This window comes from Macaca thibetana, chromosome 15 (genome assembly GCF_024542745.1).
Source record: "Macaca thibetana thibetana isolate TM-01 chromosome 15, ASM2454274v1, whole genome shotgun sequence".
Lineage (NCBI taxonomy): Eukaryota > Metazoa > Chordata > Mammalia > Primates > Cercopithecidae > Macaca > Macaca thibetana.
The window spans coordinates 57,232,224-57,254,215 of NC_065592.1; the positions used below are offsets into that span (position 1 = coordinate 57,232,224).

The 21,992-nt window shown below is 38.3% G+C and overlaps 1 long non-coding RNA gene across 1 annotated transcript in view; it reads left to right on the top strand.

Moving 5' to 3' along the window:
• The first annotated feature begins 409 nt into the window (after positions 1–409).
• LOC126937870 (uncharacterized) overlaps positions 410–21,992 on the top strand; it is a 294,809-nt gene continuing 273,226 nt past the window's right edge. The window contains exon 1 of the long non-coding RNA XR_007719883.1: positions 410–574. This is a non-coding gene — a long non-coding RNA (uncharacterized LOC126937870). The remainder of the gene's footprint in view (positions 575–21,992) is intronic.

Consider the following 21,992-nt stretch of genomic DNA (forward strand, 5'->3'; position numbering starts at 1 on the left):
TTCAAAATTTTGTGGATATAGGGTTTATTATTTAACACATGGGGAAATGGAAAACTAGAGATGTTAGGTAATTTGCCCAATGACCTACAGCTGCTAAGTGATGCGCAGCGGTCTCAGTCCTAGGAAAAGCTACTCCAAAGCCCCTGCTTTCTTCAGTTTACCACACGAAGTGGTGGCTCGATAGCAATTTGTAGGCTGCTAAATGGTGTCACCCTCCAGGTTTTCTTAAAGCACTTTGCGAACTTTAATGTGCGTAAAAATTACCCTGAGATCTTGTTAAAATTCAGATTCTAATTCAGCCTGAGTTTCTGCAGGTCTAGCATGTTCCCAGGTGAAGGCAATACTGCTGTTCCGTGGACCATACTTTACTCAGACACAAGAGACAGCTGAAGTTAATCATTGCTGTGATAGGTAAAGTATAAACGGTTTCCAAACAGCAACCTGTGTCAGTTTAGGTGGAGAAAAAGTAGCTGTGGGAGCAGATCTCAGAAGATTATTGTGCTTGATGCTGCTGTTAGAGATATTTGCTGTCTTACAGGCAAGGGAGAGATTGTGGAAACAGAATGGGATAGAGGTAAGGTTAAGATTTGTCTGTCATATCCTCCATCAGCAGTAACTGCCTTTGGCACTCTGTTATTGTTCATTTCTGAATACAAGTTCACAGATTTAGCTGGTTGTTACAGGAAGGACCTCGTATAAAATCTTTCCTTTTGGTTGTTCCTGGAACTCTAGTCTTTTCTCACAGTTTGTCTTCAACACAAGACTGATGAATTAGAGATGGATGATAGATTCTCTTCTCCAAACTTTTCCTTCCAATCCAGAATATTAGAGAGATTGGGGAATCTTAGAATCTTAGGGTTGGAGTAGAACCCCTTGAAGAGGTATGCAAGAAATGGCACAATGCATCAGCTCCTCACTGTCCCAGATACTTCCTTGCATATCTCGGCTCCTTGCTTATAGATTAAGAAATAGTAGTATAGCTAAGACTCGTGTCTTCTTCTGATAGTGGGTATGGAGCTTGGGAAACTCAGCATCTCCCATGGAGCAGTGAAGCATTATTGAAAAGAAATACAAGAAGGAAAAGAAAAGGAAGAACAAAAGCAATAGAAACGGCTAATTTATAATTTATCTTTGCCATTTTAATTTTTATTTAATAGTTCAATCAATAGTGGGTGTTTGAAGGGATCCCGTAAAGCCTAAAATCTACGTTAAAAACTAAGACACAAGCACACAGGAATTTATTAGCTACACTGTAATCTTATGGGACTACCATCATAGGCTGTATGTGGTTTGTTGCAGACCGAAATGCCAATATGCAGCACGTGAATATAACTGGAAGAGAAAGTACACGTTTTTGTTGTTGTTGTTTTTTAATACAGAGTCTGACTCTGTCGCCCAGGCTGTAGTGTTGTGGCAGGATCTCAGTTCACTGCAACCTCCACCTTCTGGGCTCAAGCCATCCTCCCACCTCAGCCTCCCTAGTAGCTGGGACTACAGGTGCACGCCACTATGTCCAGCTAATTTTTGTATTTTTGGCAGAGATGGGGTTTTTCTCTGTTTCCCAGACTGGTCTCGAATTCCTGACCTCAAGAGATCCTCTGCCTTAGCCTTCCAAGATGCTGGGATTACAGGCGTGAGCCACTGTGCCCAGCCAGTACATGGGATTTGAAGGTGTGTTGCTGGGAGTGGGATTGGCATGGTGAGTGACTTCTGGATCCTTCTCAACTAGTATTGAAAAATGGGATGCATTCCTAAGTGCTATTTCTTATGTAATAGTTTTTTTTATCAGCAAAACTGAATGGGACCAATGACAAATGCCCAGGTATTTTAAATAAATATTATGGTAAAATCATTTCATTAAAATCAAATGGCATTTAGAAATTCATGAATGAGAAGCAGAGTTTTTAATTATTAGAGCAACACATCAATTCTAGTGAAAATGTAGGAAAAAGAGAGAGAAAAAGTAATTTGTAATTCCAGCATCCAAATAAAACAAGCTTTATTACTTTATATTTTCTTTTAGACACTGTCACTATGAATGCTATACAGTGTTATCATAATATACATCTAATTTTATATCATGATTTATAAGCATTTTCCCTGTTTCACAGAATTTTCAAAGTCGCTATTTTAGATATAAAACAGAATATTTGATGTTTCTCCTTGGTTTATATTAACATTTATAATTTTCATTATTAGAAATAATTATGATGTGAATATGATCTGTCAAATAGATGGAATATATTTCCTTAAAATAAATTCCCTGAGATAGAATTACTGAGTCAAAGCCTCATTGTGATTATCTAATACCTCAACTTCATGAGAAAGAACTTTGGTATACTTTTGTCAAATAGAATATTATAATTTTTTAAGTTGCTAATTTAGTAAGTGAAAAATGGTACCCAGGTTTTCTAATGTGCTCTTTTTTTGATAACTAGGTAGTGAACCTTTTTGTTTGTCTGCTATTTGTACTTTTTTTCTTATGAATTTAGTATTTATATCTTTAGCACATGCATCTGTTGTCTTATTGTTTCTTTCCGTTGTCTGTCTTATTGTTTTCTTACCCATTTGTGGTGATCAAAAGGCTTGTTTTATGATATTAAGAATGATTAAGCAGTGCTTTGTTTAAAACACTAGACTATTTCTGATGCGAGCTCCTTGTGCTTAAAGCAAAGGGGTATGGAATTCCATTCCATCTTGGCATATGCTGACTTCCTCAGCAGATTTCAAAACTGTCTCTGGGCTTCATGTCAGTGTGACCTAGAAAGGAATGAAAGCACAGCCAGCCCAAATCCCTATCAGAGCTGTAACCTTCACTCTGATTTCCTGTTTTCCTTAAGGTTGACCTCAATATAGATTCCATATTCTTGAGCAGAGTGCATCATTGGATTTATTTTCTTTTTGCTTTGTCAAAATTGATTAATGCACATTGAGGTCAGAGACTGCCTGAGAATATATGGTAAAGAAGGCAGATCTAATTTTGGTGTCTCCATCTCATTGTCAGTGATCCCATTATGCTCCTAGAGGCTTCGAGAGCTTCCTGATGAACCACATGTTCTGGACCTTTCAAAGGCTTCCATTGACTATCAGAACCTCCCTGTCAATTACTTTATTTCCTCTGAATCCTCTAGTCTGCTAGCTGTTTACTGCAGGGCCTTTTAGTGACCGTTTTATCCATTTTTGATTGCCCATTTTGAAAGAAATGTATAAAGAAAAAAGTCCCTATGCTTTTGCTCATTTGCTTCTTCTGCTTTTATGGTATCAGTGTTTCATCTGTTAAAAAATCTGACTTTCTGGCCAGGTGTGGTGGCTCATGCCTGTAATCACAGCACTTTGGGATTTGGGAGGCCGAGGCGGTTGGATCACCTGAGGTCAGGAGTTAGAGACCAGACTGGCCAATGTGGTGAAACCCATCTCTACAAAAAAAAAAAAAAAAAAAAAAAAAAAAAAAAGAAAAGCCGGGTGTGGTGGTGTGCGCCTATAATCCCAGCTACTTGGGAAGCTGAGGCAGGAGAATCACTTGAATCCGGGAGGTGGAGGATGCAGTCAGCCAGGATTGTGCCACTGCACCCCAGCCTAAGTGATGCAGCAAGACTCTGTCTCAAAAAAAAAATAACAAGAAAATCTGACTTTCAAGGTGCTTTGCACATTTCCCTGTCTACAAAGATTTCCCCTGTTGCCTTAATTGTATTACATCTTTTCTAGTTTGATCCTCTTGGATATTGTTTGCTTTATTTTAGCATATATTGAATTCCAGTATAGTTATTTGTAATTTCATGCTTTTCCTCAGTGGATTATATAGTCTATAAAATAGAGAGTGTATATAATTAATTTTTAAATTTCCCAACACTTAATCAACGCACTTGCCTCATATGGTGAGTGCTCAATGGTTGTTTACTGAAAAATTTGAATGATATTAGTGGTTAGAATTTCAGACACTACAGCAGGCTGAAGCAGTGCGGAGGTATTTTACATGGTTTTATACAGGTGGCTGCCAAAACATGGGGCTTGCAGAAAGGGCAAACATTGGTTAAGGCAGTTCCTCAAGCTGAAGTCAAGTTTTAGCTGTTTGGTGACGTGCACTTGTAGCAATATCCTTAAAAGTCAATATTATACTTGGATTTTGTAGGAGACAAAATTGGCTGTCAAAATGAGTAGGAAAAGATGAATACTTATTCAACAAATGGGATGTGATTGTTCAGAAGTCCACTGGGTAAAATGTACTCTACTGGCCACAGGTTTTGCTTTCTATTGTTTGGTGTTCCCTGGACAAGCAGTGAAACTATGAGAAAAGCACAGGTGTTTCGCTTTCCTTTTTTGGTTCCTAACTGTTGGGAAGAGTAGTTAAGCCAAGGCTCCAGTGTTGGCTGTTGGGGAAGACCCCGTTTAATTGACACCAGTGTATTAAGATATGTTTGTATGAGAAACTTCTTTTGAGAAAGTGAACCTTTAATCCAAAATTGTTCATATGCTAATGTGTCTTGATTTTTCACTGCAATAAATGTAACTATTTCATAAACTTTGTTCTGGCAGTCTTTGTTTTTCTAACCAGTTAAGAATAAATGTTTAATGATTAATGATTAATGTTTAATGGTGAAACATGAATGATTTCAATGTCCTGCTTTAACATATTTAAAAAAAACTTTCTTGACATCCTTATGCTATATTGTTAAATAGAGCACACTATAAATAATAGTTACTTTCTCTTTTTTTTGTTTTTGTTTTTTGAGACAGTCTTGCTCTGTTGCCCAGGCTGGAGTGCAGTGGCTTGATCTCAGCTCCCTGCAAGCTCCACCTCCCAGGTTCATGCCATTCTGCCTCAGCCTCCGGAGTAGCTGGGACTACAGGCGCCTGCCATCACGCCCGGCTAATTTTTTGTATTCTTTAGTAGAGATGGGGTTTCACCATGCTAGCCAGGATGGTCTTGATCTCCTGACCTTGTGATCCGCCCACCTCAGCCTCCCAAAGTGCTGAGATTACAAGTGTGAGCCGCTGTGCCCAGCAAATAATCCAGTTACTTTCTACAGTTTTGTAAACCAAACTATTGTTTTCCAATAAATTGAGATTAACACCTACTAATCTGTATTTTTCCAAGCACCAGGAGGTGGAATAAAGATAAAGAAGACCTTGATTCTATTTTAAATAATAGTATTCATAGTATAAGTCAGGCTGTGAAAAACTGTATAATAGAAGTCATAGTGTTATGAGGTTCTTTAGCAGATGGAGAGACGAAGGCCAGCGAGCCTGCCTCCAGCCAGGTGTACCCATGGAAATTACTTTTAAAAGAGAGCTTCAGGTTTCCCTTTGCTTTTTAATCATTTGAATCCACGTGAAGGTGGCGCTGATATTTAAAGCAGTGGGCATGGCTGATTTTTTTTTTCTTTTCTTTTTTTTTACTTTGGATAAATGAAATGAAGGATTAAGGTAAATGTTCTGGCTTTCTCAACTTCCAGAAAAATACAATCTTCAATGTTTGTTATTGGTGCTTTTAACATGTTGGCATTGTCTAAAATGTCACTTTCAATTTCTACATCACCAACAGAGTGGACCTTGTTTATGTTTATACTCACCTGCTCCTAATTTCATTTTTCTGGTTTAAGAAAACCACTTCTGAGTTTAGAGTTATTGTGGGAGGTCAGTAGTTTTGAGAAACTGACAATCATGTAATAAAATCTTTTAGACTCTACAAAATTAAGACTCTTCTCTTTCTCTCCTAATTCTTTTCTTTCTCCTTTTTTCTCTTATACTACAATCCATAAAGCTCAGAGTAACAAAGCCTTTAGCAGAAGGAACGGTTTGATAACTGAATTTGAACCAAAGTACATTAGGCATACGAGAAATGATTGATACTTAAGTTTTATTGGGCTCCATAAGAAAAGAATCATATTTTGTTTGGAATTTCTGTCCTCTCAAGTGACTATAGGATAAAGTCTGAGTAGTCTAAGGCAGGCATAATTACTATATCACCTGTGGCAATGACTGGGTTAGGAAGGAGTATATGAACTTATTCTGGTCAATGATATGTGAGAAGATTGCTAGTGGGCAATATCAGTGTTGTCTCTCTGATAGAGATATATAAGATGAGATACCTGCTATTATTCTGGACTTGGTTGTGTCTATGTTTGAATGCCTGGAGCTATGGTGGGCATCTTGGCAACATGAGAGGGATTAGTAGAGACAAGCTGGGCGACATGGTGAAAAGGGCAGAGTAGAGATGGGGCAGCCTTGCACCTTGTTAGTGCTTGGAACTTCTTACATGAGATAATAAACATCCTTATAATTGTGCCTATTTGAGTTAGAGATTTTATGACTTGCAGCCAAACCATCATAACTGATAAAGTGTGATCTGCTGGAATAGGCTGGAAGACACTAGTTTGCAGATAGTTTCCCCTCCATACTGCCATGTTTCCTGAAGTTCTACCAATAGGCTCTCCCATGAGTTAAGGCACTGAGGCCTCTGTTAACTATAAATCTGCTTTCTAGAGGGTGTAACACATTTGCATTTTATCTCAATATTTAATCAAACTCTCATTTATCACCTAGTTTCTGAGAAACTAGCAAACCAAACAGCAAGGTTTGATGGTGAGAAAGGAGCCAGGAAAGATAAGTATGGGAGGATGCCAGGAAGAGCAGTTTGAGAGGATGGGCTTCCAAATGGGTGAGTTGTGAGGAACTTTGTGACAGCACAGTGGCAGCTGTAGGGAGACTCTGAGCAGAGGGCAGGGAGTGAGGGTGGAAACCAGGATGAGTACCACTGGCAAATATGGCTTATTCCAACTGTAAGTTTTATAATCCAGGACTGCCCCAAATGCCATGGTTCTGAACTGGGACACAACAAACTACAGGGTTTCCCATTCAAACCTGCAGAATCTTTGCTTTCTGCATTTTCCACTCTATTGATGCTATATTGAGTTTTGTTTGTTACGGTTTTTCTGGTTGGCTGAAAGAAATTCAACTTCTGTGACATAATGGGATTTAATCCTAGAGCAAAATATTTATTCCTAAGAAGTAGGCTCTGGGTCTAATGACTTTGGTATATACAATATGATGTGGGTTTGATAAGACATATTGATTTCAAGTCTGGAAAAGAACAGTCTCTTCTGTCCTTTCTTCCTCTCCCTTTAACCACTCACTATCCTCTTACACCAAGTAGACTTTTTATTCTGTGTATTTTATAGTAACATAAAAGTTTTTTTTCTTCTCTTGGTGGACATGGAATGGGGGGAAAAAAAAAACCTAACTCGCGTAGACTCTGTGTGAAGAAATATGTATAAGCGGAGGACAGGGGCCACTTCTGCAGTTATAGTAGGTCTCATTTACCAAACAGAAACTTCCCAAGTCTCCACTTGAGTCTGAAGCCGATGTACTCCCCCCAGGTGCTGCCCACATGAGCAGAGCATATGGCTGTGCTAATGTGCAATAAAACTTGAGAGAAACCATTGAAGCCTGCTCTCTTCTGGGAACACAGAATCTTTCCAATCAATTCTCCCATGATCCACCCATGTCTTCTTGGCACCTCCCTTCTGGGCCCTGCCAAGAATTAGCTCATGGCTACATTTCCTCTCTGTCTATTTGCTCATAAGAGGCTAATCCCACGAATTTCATTTGCTACTTTTAGAAAAGGGAGGAGGAGGTAAATCAAAAGATGAAGTTTTTCTTGAGATCATCTTAAAGCAATTTCAGTAATAAATGATGGCAGGGCTGAGTTACATATACTAATTATAAATGACTACTTGAGTAGATGGGCTCCTCTACAAAGTGCTTGGAGTTATGGTATGCCCCTAGCCTGGTGCTATTTCAAAAATATGTGTGAGTTTTATTGTGTAGCCCATGGAGTGACCAGTATAATTAAGTTGCCAAACAGCTTTTCCCTTTTTCTTTATCACCTTCTTTTTTCAATTACTGCAAAGTTTCTGAAAAATTCAGCTTAGTGCCTTAATTTTCTACTTGATCCAGGCAAATGAGGCCAGAGTAAACAGATGGTGCTGCTGCTGCACCCCTGCAGGCAAGCCATCTCGGAGGCTGCTGGATTAGAAGAAATGAATGGATTTTAGTGCTTTGGGGTCTATGCTGTAAATAATCTTTACAATTCAGAATCACGAGTCTTTCAGTCTGCACAATGGGATCATCTGAACTCGGTGAATTAGTGTCCAGAGTAAGAAATAATTTATAAGGGTGTCAGCAGTGGGATTCAAAATTTTAATAAATAATTGCACATTTATTAAGGTGAAAATTAGTTAATCTGGCATTCTATCAGCTTGAACTCTCAAGTAGCAATTTCATCCAATTACAGTAAAATACAATTAGTGCCCATAATGAGGGCCCTGAGTCCCTGCAATTATTAGAATGTCTTCTGCATCATCCAAGAGGGCTGTCACTGTGACCAACACAGTTAATATTATATTTGTTATGGATTCCATCTTTTAAAGTATGAGACTCTGCCCTTGACCTAAATGGTAATTTGCAGTCATATGAAACTCACTGTTGTACCCTGTATTGGGATGTTGTTGAAAACATTAAGTGCATAGAGCATCCTGATTTTAGATCTGAAAAGCAATGAGATCTATTTTTCTGATTATTTGATTTTGGCTGACTTGTGTAACCATCACTTTCCTGTCTTTCTTTGGTCTCTAGGAAGCTTAGAGTCTGTAGGTTATTATTGAATACATAGGATTGCATACTAACCTTATTCCTCAATTTTATTATTTAACCTTGATATTTTTATTCTTCTCTCAATGAATTATTTTATCTTTTTTGTATGTGTTTCAGTCTTACCTTGTCCATGGAATGACTAAAACTATGAATTTTATGTTCTTTCTCTGGGCCATGCCAGATAGCAGGAATCTTGCTTTTCATGAATATCTACTTAATTGTAGTGTCTGATTGGTAGCACATGCTGGGTATTAGCCTCAGGTTTTTGTGGGGTTTCCTAGTTTTGTTTATAAAACGTACCCAGTAGAGGTATTAGCCTCTATTATTATTGGTTGCTGGTAATTGTGATCCATATTCCTTTTGTTAGCTTGACCACAGTGCTATATATGTCTGGAGTGTAACTCCTATTGCATTCCATCAGAAACAAGGGCAGTGTGAATGAGAAAGCCACATGTTAAAATAATTCGTATCTACTGAGGGCTTTATACCCTGGGAGGATCTTGCTGTATGGTTCTGTAATGGAGTCCTCTGTCCGTTGTGTGGGAGATGTATAGCCAAGACTTTTCCTTCTACCTTTCCACAGGCCTTTCCAACCAGCCAGCTATAATTATTCCCTCTACCAAGTGGAAAGCCATATTGAGTAATTTTTGAGTGTAGCTCAAATGTTGGAAAGTCTAGGTTTGAAACCTTATCCTAGCCCTTGTAGTTATAAGCTAGAACATGAGCCTATTACTTCAATTCTCTAAGCTTCAATTTCTTTACCTGTAAAATGGGGAGATAATAATATCTTCCTAGAGGGCATAGGAAAGATGCAGTGTTTGCCACAGAATAAGTTTTCAATAGATGTTTGTTGTCACAATGACAAATTGTTTTAATAACAAAGGAGAATGAGAGTCAATTCTAGTCAAACTTTATTTTCTACTGGGTGTGGACACCAGAAAGAATGTGCCTTTAAAAAAGGTTTGGGGCCATTTCAGAGATTAGTCTTCTATCTCTGGTCTTTATTACATAGATTATTGAACAATGAGTGTATATTCTAGTTGAGCTCATGACCTAGGATCTGATTTGAAATTTCTGCTTTGTCTCTTAACACTTCTGTGCCTTAATTTCTTGCTCTATAAAATGGGGATACTGATCTCTATCTAAGAGGGTGATTACAGAAACTTATAAAAAATGTAAATTTGGCTGATGTAACCAGCCCAGAGTTGAATTCAAGACATTTCTGTGTTACTTGTAGGGCTACTATTACACAGGAAATGCTTAATAAGCATGAAGGAAATAATAAGCCTTTGCCAATACATAGACTATCTTAAAGGATTTTAATGCATTAAAAAATTGTATTGTGGCAAAAACGTAACATAAAATATACCATTTTAGCCATTTCTAAGTGTACAGTTCAATAATGTTAATTATATTTATATAGTTGTGTAACCAATGTCCAGAACTTTTTCACCTTGTGAAACTGAAACTCAATACACATTAAATAACAGCTCCCCATGGTCCCTGGAAATCCCTACTCTACTTTCTGTTTCAATGAGCTTGGCTACTCTAGATACCTCACAGAAATGGAATCATACAGTATTTGCCTTTTTGTGACTGGCTTATTTCACATAATATAACATTATCAGGTTTATTCATGTTATAGTATGTGTCAGAATTTCCTCTCTAAGGCTAAATCATATTCCATTTCATGTGTGTGCCACATTTTGTTTATCCATTCTTCTGTCAGTAGAGTCTTGGGTTGCTTCTACCTCTTGGCTATTGTGCATAGTGGTGCTGTGAACATGAGCGTGCAAGTATCTCCTCAACATCTTGCTTTGATTTCCTTTGGATATATACCCAGAAGTGAAATTGCTGGATCATATGGTAATTCTATTTTTAATTTTTCGAGGAACCACCATATTTCAATGCATTTTAAAAGAAATCTTTTCATTAATTTGTGAATGAAGCATCACCTAATTTCAAACAGTAAATGTCTGCTGAGTCAGATTTTATGGGAAAACTATGAAATGGAACTTTTAGTGCCTTTTCATATAATGTTATGAATATGCATCCATTTTTTCTAGATTTATGTCTCTAAAGCACACAAAAAATGACTTAAAAGTTATGAATGGACACATGCCACCACAAAACTGGGAGGTTCCAGCTCAGTTTTTTATGACTTCTCTGTTACTTATTACAGACCATTGTGTGGCTTTCAGCCATAGCAATCTGATTCCAATACATGCAGTCTGGGTCTTTGTGAAGATTGTAAATTACTATAAAAAGAACAGAATAAATTATGCAGCTACTTAAACCTTGGATGTTCTGCCTTGGTCACAGTCTCATTATCTACTTTTAATGGAGCATTATACCATATTAATACTCATTTTTCAAGTCTATATCCTTTCTGCAAAATGTGTTTGCACAAAAGGCTGAGGAAGAATTTTCTTTCTGTTTAAACTGATGATGAATAAGTGGGTCGTATGCTTTCAGTGGTATGTTTTGGGGTGAGAGAGCGAGAACAGTGTGAGAATAACAGGGGTGTTAGGGTGAAAGCTGGAGCCATCCAATTTTCCTGTATCTCTCAGGAACAGTAATCCCAACTCCATTAGTACAGAATGAGAGGCCATTTGGGTAAATATAGTCACATAAATATATCATTAGGCAGTTTTGTAAAATGCACATTATTTACTCAAGCAAATATGTAATTAGAACATTTTTTAAAACACAGATTATCTACCAAAGAGACTCAAACTGCTCCTTTGGAGCATTTAAGCCTATTGGGTAAAACTGTAATTAGGCCATTAATTAAACCCAAATCATATTATTTATTAAAAGGTGCTTTGCTGATCTGATAAGCATTTTCTTTGCTCTTTTAAGGCATTTTAATAATTAATTATTGTGAGCCCCTTGGCTATCACTTGCCCTTCATTCATTTCTTTCTGATTTTCTTCTTGCTTTATTTTATGACGATGGTTATAGATTTAGATTTCCCTGTGGATATGTGCAAAAATGCCTGATCTAGCATGCCACCGTCTTTCCCTGCATAGTCCTTCAAAGATGTGAGGATGAAAGGACCAGCTCACTATATTTTCTATATTTTTTAAACTATATCCTCTATGAATATTTTTTAGGGGGAGTGATTTTTAGAATTGTCCTGTATTTTTTCCTCATGATTGTACATAGACTTGGTAAGATAAAAAAATTTCAAGTTCTAAAACTCTGAGGTTCGTGTGAACCTGCTGGAGTGGGTTTGTTTTGAATGAAGTCAAATTCCCCCTTTGAGCCCTTTCTGTGACTAGAGAATGTATATTTGTAAAATAATTGAATTTGATGTAGTCTTTTATTTGTGGTCCTGAAAAGGAGTGGTGGCTCATATAGGTACTGGACCTGTAACAACAGTCTTTGGTTTGTTTCGAGCAATATTCACTTACGGTGAATAAGGATAAGGGTTTAATAGGATATGTGAAAAGAGTTAGCTGTTTTTGGTTTGCCCTGCTCCAGTTTAATTTCTCCATTGTAGCTCATGTTGTTTTCCCCCCTAAAATATGCAGCGTAATTAATTAGTTTCTCAGAAGCCCAGAGTTCTTTGTTTTTGCCTGAGAGTCTTTGCTTTTGTCTTACCCTTCCTTTGGAACCCTATCTCTTGACTCTCCTTTGCCTAGGTAACCCCAAAAGATTCCACACAATATAGAGTTAAGAACACACTAGGGGAGCTAGATTGTCTAGGTTTGAATTGAGATCCTCTCTTAATTAGCCTAGTGACCTTGGCAAGTCACATACCCGTTTTGCTCGCTAGTTTTCTTATGTACCTCCCTTATAGATGAAGAGTAGTGTAAATTGCTATGCACTAAGTACTTACATAGTGATCATTATTATTTAGGTCTTTTGTTTCACAAAAACCTTTAACCATCCATATCTGAGTTTTCCTCAGAAGCACCCCTGTTTAAACTTCTATCACACCTTGCATTGCACTTGCTTATTGAGTACCTTTTTCTTACACTAGACTAAAAATTCCATGAGCAAACAGATGCGCTTCATCTTCTTTAATGTTCTATGACAGCACCTAGCATGGGGCTGGTAAAACAGTGCCTGGCTCCAGGTCCACCTGCATTGGTCAGGGTACTTTGCTAGGCACTAAAGATATAGTAGTGAACAAAAAGTACACTGCTTGCTCTTATTTAGCTTAAAGTCATGGGGGAAGATAAATATTGAGCTAATGATTATCTAGAAAATGGAAAATGGTAAATAAGACAAGTTCTGTAAAGTATAACCATGTAATTTCATGAAAGGTTAAAATAGGGGCATTAGGTCTCATCTGGGAGTTAAAGTAGATATTTCTGAAGAAGTGATGCATGGCTAACATCTCAAGATTGAGTAATTACTAAATAGAAGAGGAAGAGAAAGAAACACATAGAACAAATAAGTTGTGCCAATATTCTAGGTGTGAGCCCAGCATGTGTGTTGCATTACAAAAGGTCCAGGTCTTTCAAATGGAGACTTTGAGCAAAAGAGAAATCTTAGATGAAGCTGAAGAGATAGACAGGGGCCCTGCATAGAAGGCACTGATGGACATCCTAAGAAGGTTTTATCTGTAATCAAATAAATGAGAAGTCATTGATATATTTTAAGTAGAAAAAAATGATATTATATTGGCACTTAAAAATATCACACATTTCGGGCTTGCTGGATGTGTCTGTAAGGCGAAGAATAGATTGGATTAGAGTGGCTGATGCATGATAGATACACGGAGTTGGCTCTTCATATTCATGGATTCCACAGCTGTGGATTCAACCAACCGTGGATCAAAAATGCTTGGAAAAATAAAAAGGGATGATTTTGTCTGTACTACACACATACATACTTTTTTCCTTGTCATTATTATCTAAACAATAGAGTACAATAACTATTTACGTAGCATTTCCATTGTATTAGGTATTATAAGTAATCTAGAGGTCATTTAAAGAGTACAGGAAAATGTACGTAAGTTATATGCAAATACCATGCCATTTTATATAAGGGACCTGTGTAAACTAGCCCTAGAAACAATGGACACTGAGGCACAAATATATGTGACAGTTTATATGTTGTTGCAAAAAGGCGAAGAAAATGATTTTGGTAACTTAGACTATACTTATAATTGTCAACATAAAAAAATTGATAGATTTTGAGACAGTTAAGAGTCAACAAGATATGATGATTGAAAATGGGTAATAAGGGAAAGAGATTCACAAGATGATGCCCAGGTATCAGTAAGTAAATTGATGTTTCCCTCTATCACTTCCTGAGAGCACACCACAGGAGGGGGACAAGGTTTGGGAGGAAAATAACAAGCTTTCCTTTGAATATATTGCACTCGAGAGGACATTGGGACATCATAAACATGATTTCAAATAGGTTGGAAACATGGTTTTGAGACTTAAAGAATAAGTCTGGGATATTGATTTAAATGTGGGTGTCATCTGCAAGTGGGTGGATTTTTAAAGCTATGAATGCAGTAATCTAGAGAGAGACTCTTGAGCGAGAAAAGGAAAGGACCTGGGGCTGAGGCCTGAGGACTCCAAATATTGTTGACTGGCAGGCGGTGGATGAGCTAGTGAAACAGAAACCAGAAATATATAGAAGGAAGGAAACCAAGATCATTATATTGCAAAAGCTGATGAAAGCCAAAATATACTTCTTTGACATATTTTCAGATGGCTGTTCAGAGAACCTGCAAACAGAAGTAGCCTCGTAAAGCTGTCTTCTGTGGGAAAGATTTGTATCTGTAGAGAATCTTCATTGATGCAGTCAGGTTTTCTCTGAGGCCCTCCCTTGTCCAGATCTAGGAAAGATTGACTGAGAGTCTGACACCTTTAAAGGTTTAAAAGAAACACTTGCCATATATCTTCTCTGAGGGCTGCTACCTGTGACGTTTCATCTATGGAACAGCACTGCCTTTGCTGGTTACTTCTTTTCTCACCATCCCATAGCCTGTTTTGCCATGATCCAAGCCCCCATTCTTTCTGTAACCTCAAAATGGCATAAAAGTATCAACTATCTGGCCATTGTTTTGAGTTCTTATATCTTGTATGACTCCCACACATGTTAGTACATTTGTATGCCTTTTCTCCTATTAATCTGCTTTTAGTCAGTTGATTTTCGGCAAATTTTTCAGAGGCTGAAGTTGAAATTTTTCCTTGGCCCCTACACAGCCATGCAAAGAGCATGTTTCAAAAGGAGGGCAAGGTCTATTGTGTCTAGAGCTGCCCAGAAGTCCTTTGGATTTAGGAACACACAGGTCATTTCATTGAATGAAGCAATGAATGAATTCACTGATGAAATAACTTTAGTATAATCTGGATAATGAAAGAGAAAAAATATTTTAATGAATATTTTATTAGAGCCTGTAATATTATAATATGTATTGTTTCTCATAAAATAGAATTATAGTATGCTGTGTTTTTCAGCTTCACTATCCTTGAAATCCTTGTTTTCCTGGTGTGTCTTATGGGATAAGATGTTTTGTAGAATCCTGCTTTGGGAAGTGTTCAGCTACAGGTGTTATTTGGGCAACAATTCTTGGTTCTGTCATTTCTCATTTCCCAGGAAGCCTTTCCAATCTACTTTCCCTGTCTCATGTTAGACTACAGTGTTGAAATTGTGTGGCAGTGTAGAGGCGGGTCTCTGAAACCAGACTTTGAAAGTTTAAATCCTCTTGCCTGCTGGATGACTTTGAGCACATTACTTAAGCTTTCTGTCCCTCAGTCTCCTCACCTGTAAAATGTAAATGGTGATATTTGCATAAAATGTAAATGAGGTAAGGCATATAAAGTACTCAGTAGAATGTCTGGCACTTTAGTAAGCAATTTAAAACTGTGAGTGATGATGATGATTAGAACACCAGAAGGGGACATTAGCTTTTTTTTTTTTTTTTTTTAAATTGTAACAAGGAGTAAAATAACTGGTTTCTTTCAGAATATATACTAAGGAGAAGAAAATGCTTTCTTGTGGCATCTGTTTGGTAGCAAAGATGAACAAAGCACAAACTGGGAGTGTGCCCCATTGTGGGTTTCAATTTCTGCTTTTTAAAATCAATACATAATATTTTACATATTTACGGGGTGCATCAGTTATTTTGTTACATGCATAGAATGTATCATAATCAAGTCAAGGTATTTAGAATATCCATCACTTGAGCATTTATCATTTCTGTGTGTTGGGAACATTTCAAATCCTCCCTTCTAGTTGTTTTGTAATTTGCGGTTTTTCGTTGTTAACTGCGGTCACCCTGCTCTGCTATTGAGCATTAGCACTTATTTCTTCTATCCAACAAGATGTTTGTACACACCAACAAAAGTTGATCTCATAAAGCAGAGTAGAATGATAATTTCTGCTTTTTAAAACATGTGGATTGAGTCTTTCAGAGAGTCTGTGGGTGTGGGGTGGTTTGTGTTGAACATCCATTCAGATACACAGCAGAATGAGGCACCTTACATTTCGCACAAGAACTGGCCCTATCTTCCACGCGTTTGAGAAAGTAAGCTTACAGCTTTATTTTCATTCAGATGTGATCCTGGCCTTTGTCAGAGAATCTTCACTGTTGTTCAACTGTTTTAAAAATCTTTGTTAGAAAGTGGATGATACTCATAGAGAATTACATAAAAGATTGTATTAGTCCATTTTCACATAGTAGAAATCATTACTTGAGACTGGGTAAATTACGTAGAAAAACGGTGTTTGTTTGTTTGTTTTGTTTTTTGAAATGGAGTCTCGCTCTGTCTCCCAGGCTGTAGTGCAGTGGCGCAATCTCGGCTCACTGCAAGCTGCACCTCCCAGGTTCACGCCATTCTCCCGCCTCAGCCTCCTGAGTAGCTGGGACTACAGGCGCCCGCCACTATGCCTGGCTAATTTTTCGTATTTTTAGTAGAGACGGGTTTTCACCGTGTTAGCCAGGATGGTCTCGATCTTCTGCCTTCATGATCCGCCCGCCTTGGCCTTCCAAAGTGCTGGGATTACAGGCGTGAGCCACCGCGCCCGGCTGAAAAAAGGTTTAATTGACTGACAGTTCTGCATGGCTCAGAAGGCCTCAGGAAACTTAGAATCATGGCAGAGGTGAAGGGGAAGCAAGGTCCTTTTTCTCGTGGCAGCAGGACAGAGAGAGTGAAGGGGAAAGGACCACTTTTAAACCATCAGATCTCATGAGAACTCCCTCACCACCCTGAGAACAGCATGGGGGAAACCGCCCCCATGATCCAATCACCTCCTCCAGGTCCCTCCCTGGATACATGGCGATTACAATTCGAGATGAGATTTGGGTGGGGGCCCAGAGCCAAACCATATCAAGGATATTCAGTTTGACAGTTTCTCCAAGTTCTCTAAAATTTAGCCTTAGATTATCAAGCCGTGAGACCAGTAGGTTTATAACCCATTATTGTGAACTTGCAGAATTACTTCTCAATTGCTCTGTACACCGTGCCCTCAGTGTGCCTCCGTGCATGCTCCAAGAAGGAACTCTACGAAAGTCACTCTGAACTTCCCATGGGAGATTTTTATCTCAAGTCTCTGTGTCTTTTCACAAACAATTGATATGCTATTAATGATAAATGCACAGATTTTTGAAACGAATTAGGCCTCTCATTTTCTGGCTGGTTGCTAAAATGTGCAGAAATGAATTTGCAAGATTATACTGTGTGTTAGATGTCTTCTCCTTCCCGCTCTTTCTGCAACCTGCTCCCTGCTCTGGGGCCTGATTCATATGAACTGTATCAAGGGATTTCTCTGCCCTTGGGCTTCCATTAAATTTGGCCCATGAGAGGTTCCAGAAAGATATCTAAAGGAGTGGAGAGAGTGAGACTAGCTACTTATTCTCTGAGCTCTCGGCAGGTTAGTTACTTGGCAGGTTAGTTACTTCTGTTAATAAGTCCACACCTCCTATCGGGGCCCTCTCTACAGAGCTCTTTCTCTGGCTACCACTAACAACCTCCTCATCTTGCCCTTCAGACTGAGTGAGAGTAGTAAAAACTCCCAGAGTTTTTCCTTGTTACTTTTCTGGAGGCACTCCACTGCCCACTTTTTATTTTTCATTTCTTAGATCCTTCTGACACCTTTGCAAATAGTCTCTTTATTAAACTGTACTTAATGGATTCAATTTGAGTGTGCCGTAAGATTCCTGCTGACACCCTGACTGATATACTATAGCAACTGTCTGGGCACCAACTAATCACCTCTTACTTTTACTCTGTTCTGTTTTACTTATGGCTTTATCTTTTATTCCAGCAAATTGTAAGAACCTCTGTTTTTTAAAGCATCTCAAAATATTCATTTGCAAATTCAGTGTGTAAATAAACAAGTGCTTATACAAAAGAAATATCAGGTGTTTTGCTCTATGGTGGGGATAAAAAGACAATTAAGCTTTAGTCCTTGAGGAGATTAGTCTTTGAGGAAGGCATCCAGAGAAACAACTAATCAAAATGGATTGTAGTGAATTAGAAAAGATAGATAGAGGCTGGGTGTGGTGGCTCACACCTGTAATACCAGCACTTTGGGTCGGATCATGAGCCAAGGCAGTCGGATCATGAGGTCAAGAGATTGAGACTATCCTGGCCAACATGGTGAGACCCCTGTCTGTACTAAAAATACAAAAATTAGCTGGGCGTGGTGGCGTGCTCCTGTAATCCCAGCTACTCAAGAGGCTGAGGCAGGAGAATCACTTGAATCCTGGTGGCAGAGGTTGCAGTGAGCCGAGATCACGCCATTGTACTCCAGCCTGGAGACAGAGTGAGACTCCATCTAAAAAAAAAAAATAATAATCATAGAAAAGACAGATAGAGGCTGGGCGTGGTGGCTCATGCCTGTAATCCCAGCACTTTGGGAGGCCAAGGCAGGCGGATCACGAGGTCAGGAGTTCGAGACTAGCCTGACCAACCTGGTGAAACCCTGCGTCTACTAAAATACAAAAATTAGCTGGGCATGGTGGCACATACCTGTAATCCCAGCTACTGAGAAGGCTGAGGCAGGAGAATCTTTTGAACCCAGGAGATAGAGGTTGCAGTGAGCTGAGCTCATGCCATTGCCCTCCAGCCTGGGCAACAGAGCAAGACTCCATCTCAAAAAAAAAAAAAAAAAAAAAAAAAAGAAACTCCTATGGGGACTTGAGTGATGAAATTCCTTACTGTGCTTGGAAGTAGAAAGGTAGAGGACATCAGGGAAACCAGAATGGAAGGGAATTGAGGTGGTTACAAAAGGTGAGCTTATTGAAGATGGGTGAATAGGATGGTAGGATGGTCACAAGCACTTTATCTAGAGGGACTGTCATTTGTCTCCCTGAAATATCCATACTGTTGCTTGTTATATTGAATTTCACATTCATTTCCTGAAGTGTTGCTTATTTATTCTTTACAAAATCTTTTAAAGTTTTGATTAGGAAACAAAACCTTGGAATTGCAAAATACTTTTTTATTTCCAAAGATTTATGTTTAACTCAAATGCAACTAATGAGCCTTGCAATATATGCCTAATTTCCTTTTCGTTTCCTGTGTTACAAGAATTGCATAAATCACATATTCACTTCAATTTTTTTTCTAAATAAGATGACAGATTTTTTATAGAGACTATGAACAGCAGGTAAGTAATGTTCAAGTAGTGAAAAATACACATTTTAGTTTCAATAAGAGGTGAAAATTGTAATAGTCCCTTAAAAGGAAATTGTGATTTACTATCTGATCTTAGAATAAGCTTAAGAATGGCCCACAAAGAGCCTGCAGGCAAACACAATGCATCCTGCTATGTGTGCTAGAGATGGCTATTTATTATCTGTCACATATGTTTTAAAAGAAAAGACCAAGTGATGAAAATCTCTGAATTGTTTAATTTTGGATTAATCAGAAGATGAAACGCAGGCTCTCAGTCTTTCATCAGCCTTCAAAATGAGTCCCGACCTAGTCTGCTAACTTGAAATAAAACTGAATGCAAACCTTCCCTGCCGTGTGAAAAGGTTTGGCTAGCAGGCCTCCTGGATTTTTTTGTCTGTTGGGTTTTTAATGAGAAACAAAGTCTAGGTTCTGGAACATTGTGAATTTTGATTACAGTGGGGTTCCAGCCTGGTTCGGATGGGAGAAATGTCAGAAACCTCGTGAACTCACCAGCCAGCTTCTAGATAAAAGGCTTTGGAGAGGCTTCTCAAGTGCTGCTCCAACTCTTGGTTTTTATCCAAACCCAAACTCTAAATCCGCAGAGGTTCAGTAAGCACAAAATTCCAGCCAGTCATTGGCTTTGTAAAATGCCAATTTTTCTTTCAGCAAACAATTATAAGGCATAATTGCTAGTAGAGGAAATCAATCGACCTCCATAGATTTTTAATTGTCCATTTTATTTTGCTTCCTCATAAGTATTAAAAAATGTAAGATTAGATTTGGTACAATATTGTGTTTCTGTTAAAGTCCGGACATACTGAAAGTAAGGAGGAACCCCAGCGCCTCCAGTGATCAAAGTGTCCCGTGACAACTCCCATCTCCAGGGAAAGCATGCTTGAGGAGCATACAGAAGCTAGCAAGTGCTCAGTTTCTTAGTTTCTCTCCAGAGACTTCTGCAGAACATGCCAATTAGTGACTTGCTGGGTGGTTTGTATGTGTAGATAGACATCAAGATGTAAGATAATTCCAAGCAGTGCTTACTGAGCTACTCAGCTGTAAGAAGGCTGTAATTAATTTTAATCCTTATCCAATTTAAATAACCCTTGGTCAAAATGAACAACTAGATATTCTTGAGATCATGTTCGTTCATGCTACTATGTTAGGGCAGTGGGTCTCAAACTCTTCAATCTCCCAACCCATGTGGTGAGACAAAGGTTTCTACAGACCACCCAGCAGTTTGGTTCTGTTTGCCTCTCAGTTGTCCCTAAATATTGATGGTTGCAAATTGGAATCTGGGGATGAATTTGGCTCAGAGATATGTTTTGTTTAGCTTGCATGGTGGGTTTTCTTTGTTAATTTAAACAGTTGCATCACTGAAAGATTAGATTTTATATAAAGTTCTAGTTTTCTAGTTGATTAAAAATTAGAAGATCTGGAACACATGTCTTTTTATGGTAATGATCATTTGGAACTCGATAGAAGTTACACCCTTATTATAAGGAGCATTTTCTCTTTAGTCCACCATAGTTCCTACCATTGTGTATTTTTTTTTCTTTCTTTTTTTTTTTTTTTTTTTGAGACGGAGTCTCGCTCTGTTGCCCAGGCTGGAGTGCTGTGACCGGATCTCAGCTCACTGCAAGCTCCGCCTCCCGGGTTCATGCCATTCTACTGCCTCAGCCTCGCGAGTAGCTGGGACTACAGGCGCCCGCCACCTCGCCTGGCTAGTTTTTTTTTGTATTTTTTAAGTAGAGACAGGGTTTCACCACATTAGCCAGGATGGTCTCAATCTCCTGACCTCAAGATCCGCCCGTCTTGGCCTCCCAAAGTGCTGGGATTACAGGCTTGAGCCACCGTGTCCGGCCTTTTCCGTATTTTCTTACACATGGCCAGATAATTTTTTTTATATTACCTGACTTAGCTCCATAGGTTTGATTTTGACCTTGGACAGGTTATGACAAACTTCCCAAAGAATGATTGAAAAAATATGCAAAACCAAGAAAAAAGACAAAGAAAATATGGGAGTGAGTTTTTCCCTCCTGTAATTCCTTTCACCCTGTTTTCTTTAAAGCATTGATTTTTATATGCATTTTAAATAGGAATAAATAGATTGTAAAATGTGGGTACAGTTCAGTTTCACCTCTAGCCTCTGCAGATGAATCTGCTTTCTAGAACAACACTCAAAAAATTCTTTTCCTCTATAACTTTGGTTTTACAAACTGGCATGTAATGATGACATTTTTTTTTTCCCCCCAGGGAACCCACAAGGACTTTCAGGACTAGAAAACATTTTAAATTTTCAAAATGATTTTTAAAATTAGTATAATATATTGTTGCCTATTTAGATGGCCCGTTTTAAAAACTTCCCCTTGATTTATGAACAAATTTGCAATTGTCTTTGCAATTGTCTTTGCAATTGCATTGCTGTGAGTGATCATCGAAAGAGATAGCATTTTACTGAATTTTTTGAACTTCAGTGCTCGAGTGACTGCTGTGATATTTTAGGTCATCCATGATTCTTTCGTTTTTAAATGATGACTGTCTATCAGTTTTGTGAACTACTGCTTCTAAACATTTTGAAGCTGGTGTAATGGAATTTATTTGAGAACTATAAAACTGAGTGCCGTGAAGATTGGCAAAGAGGACGCATTTAAAGTCACAAGACCACAAGAGATGTGTATTTTCTATTTTCCTAGAATAAAAGATGAAAATGGTAACAGTCACCATCATTTATTGGGCATACAATAT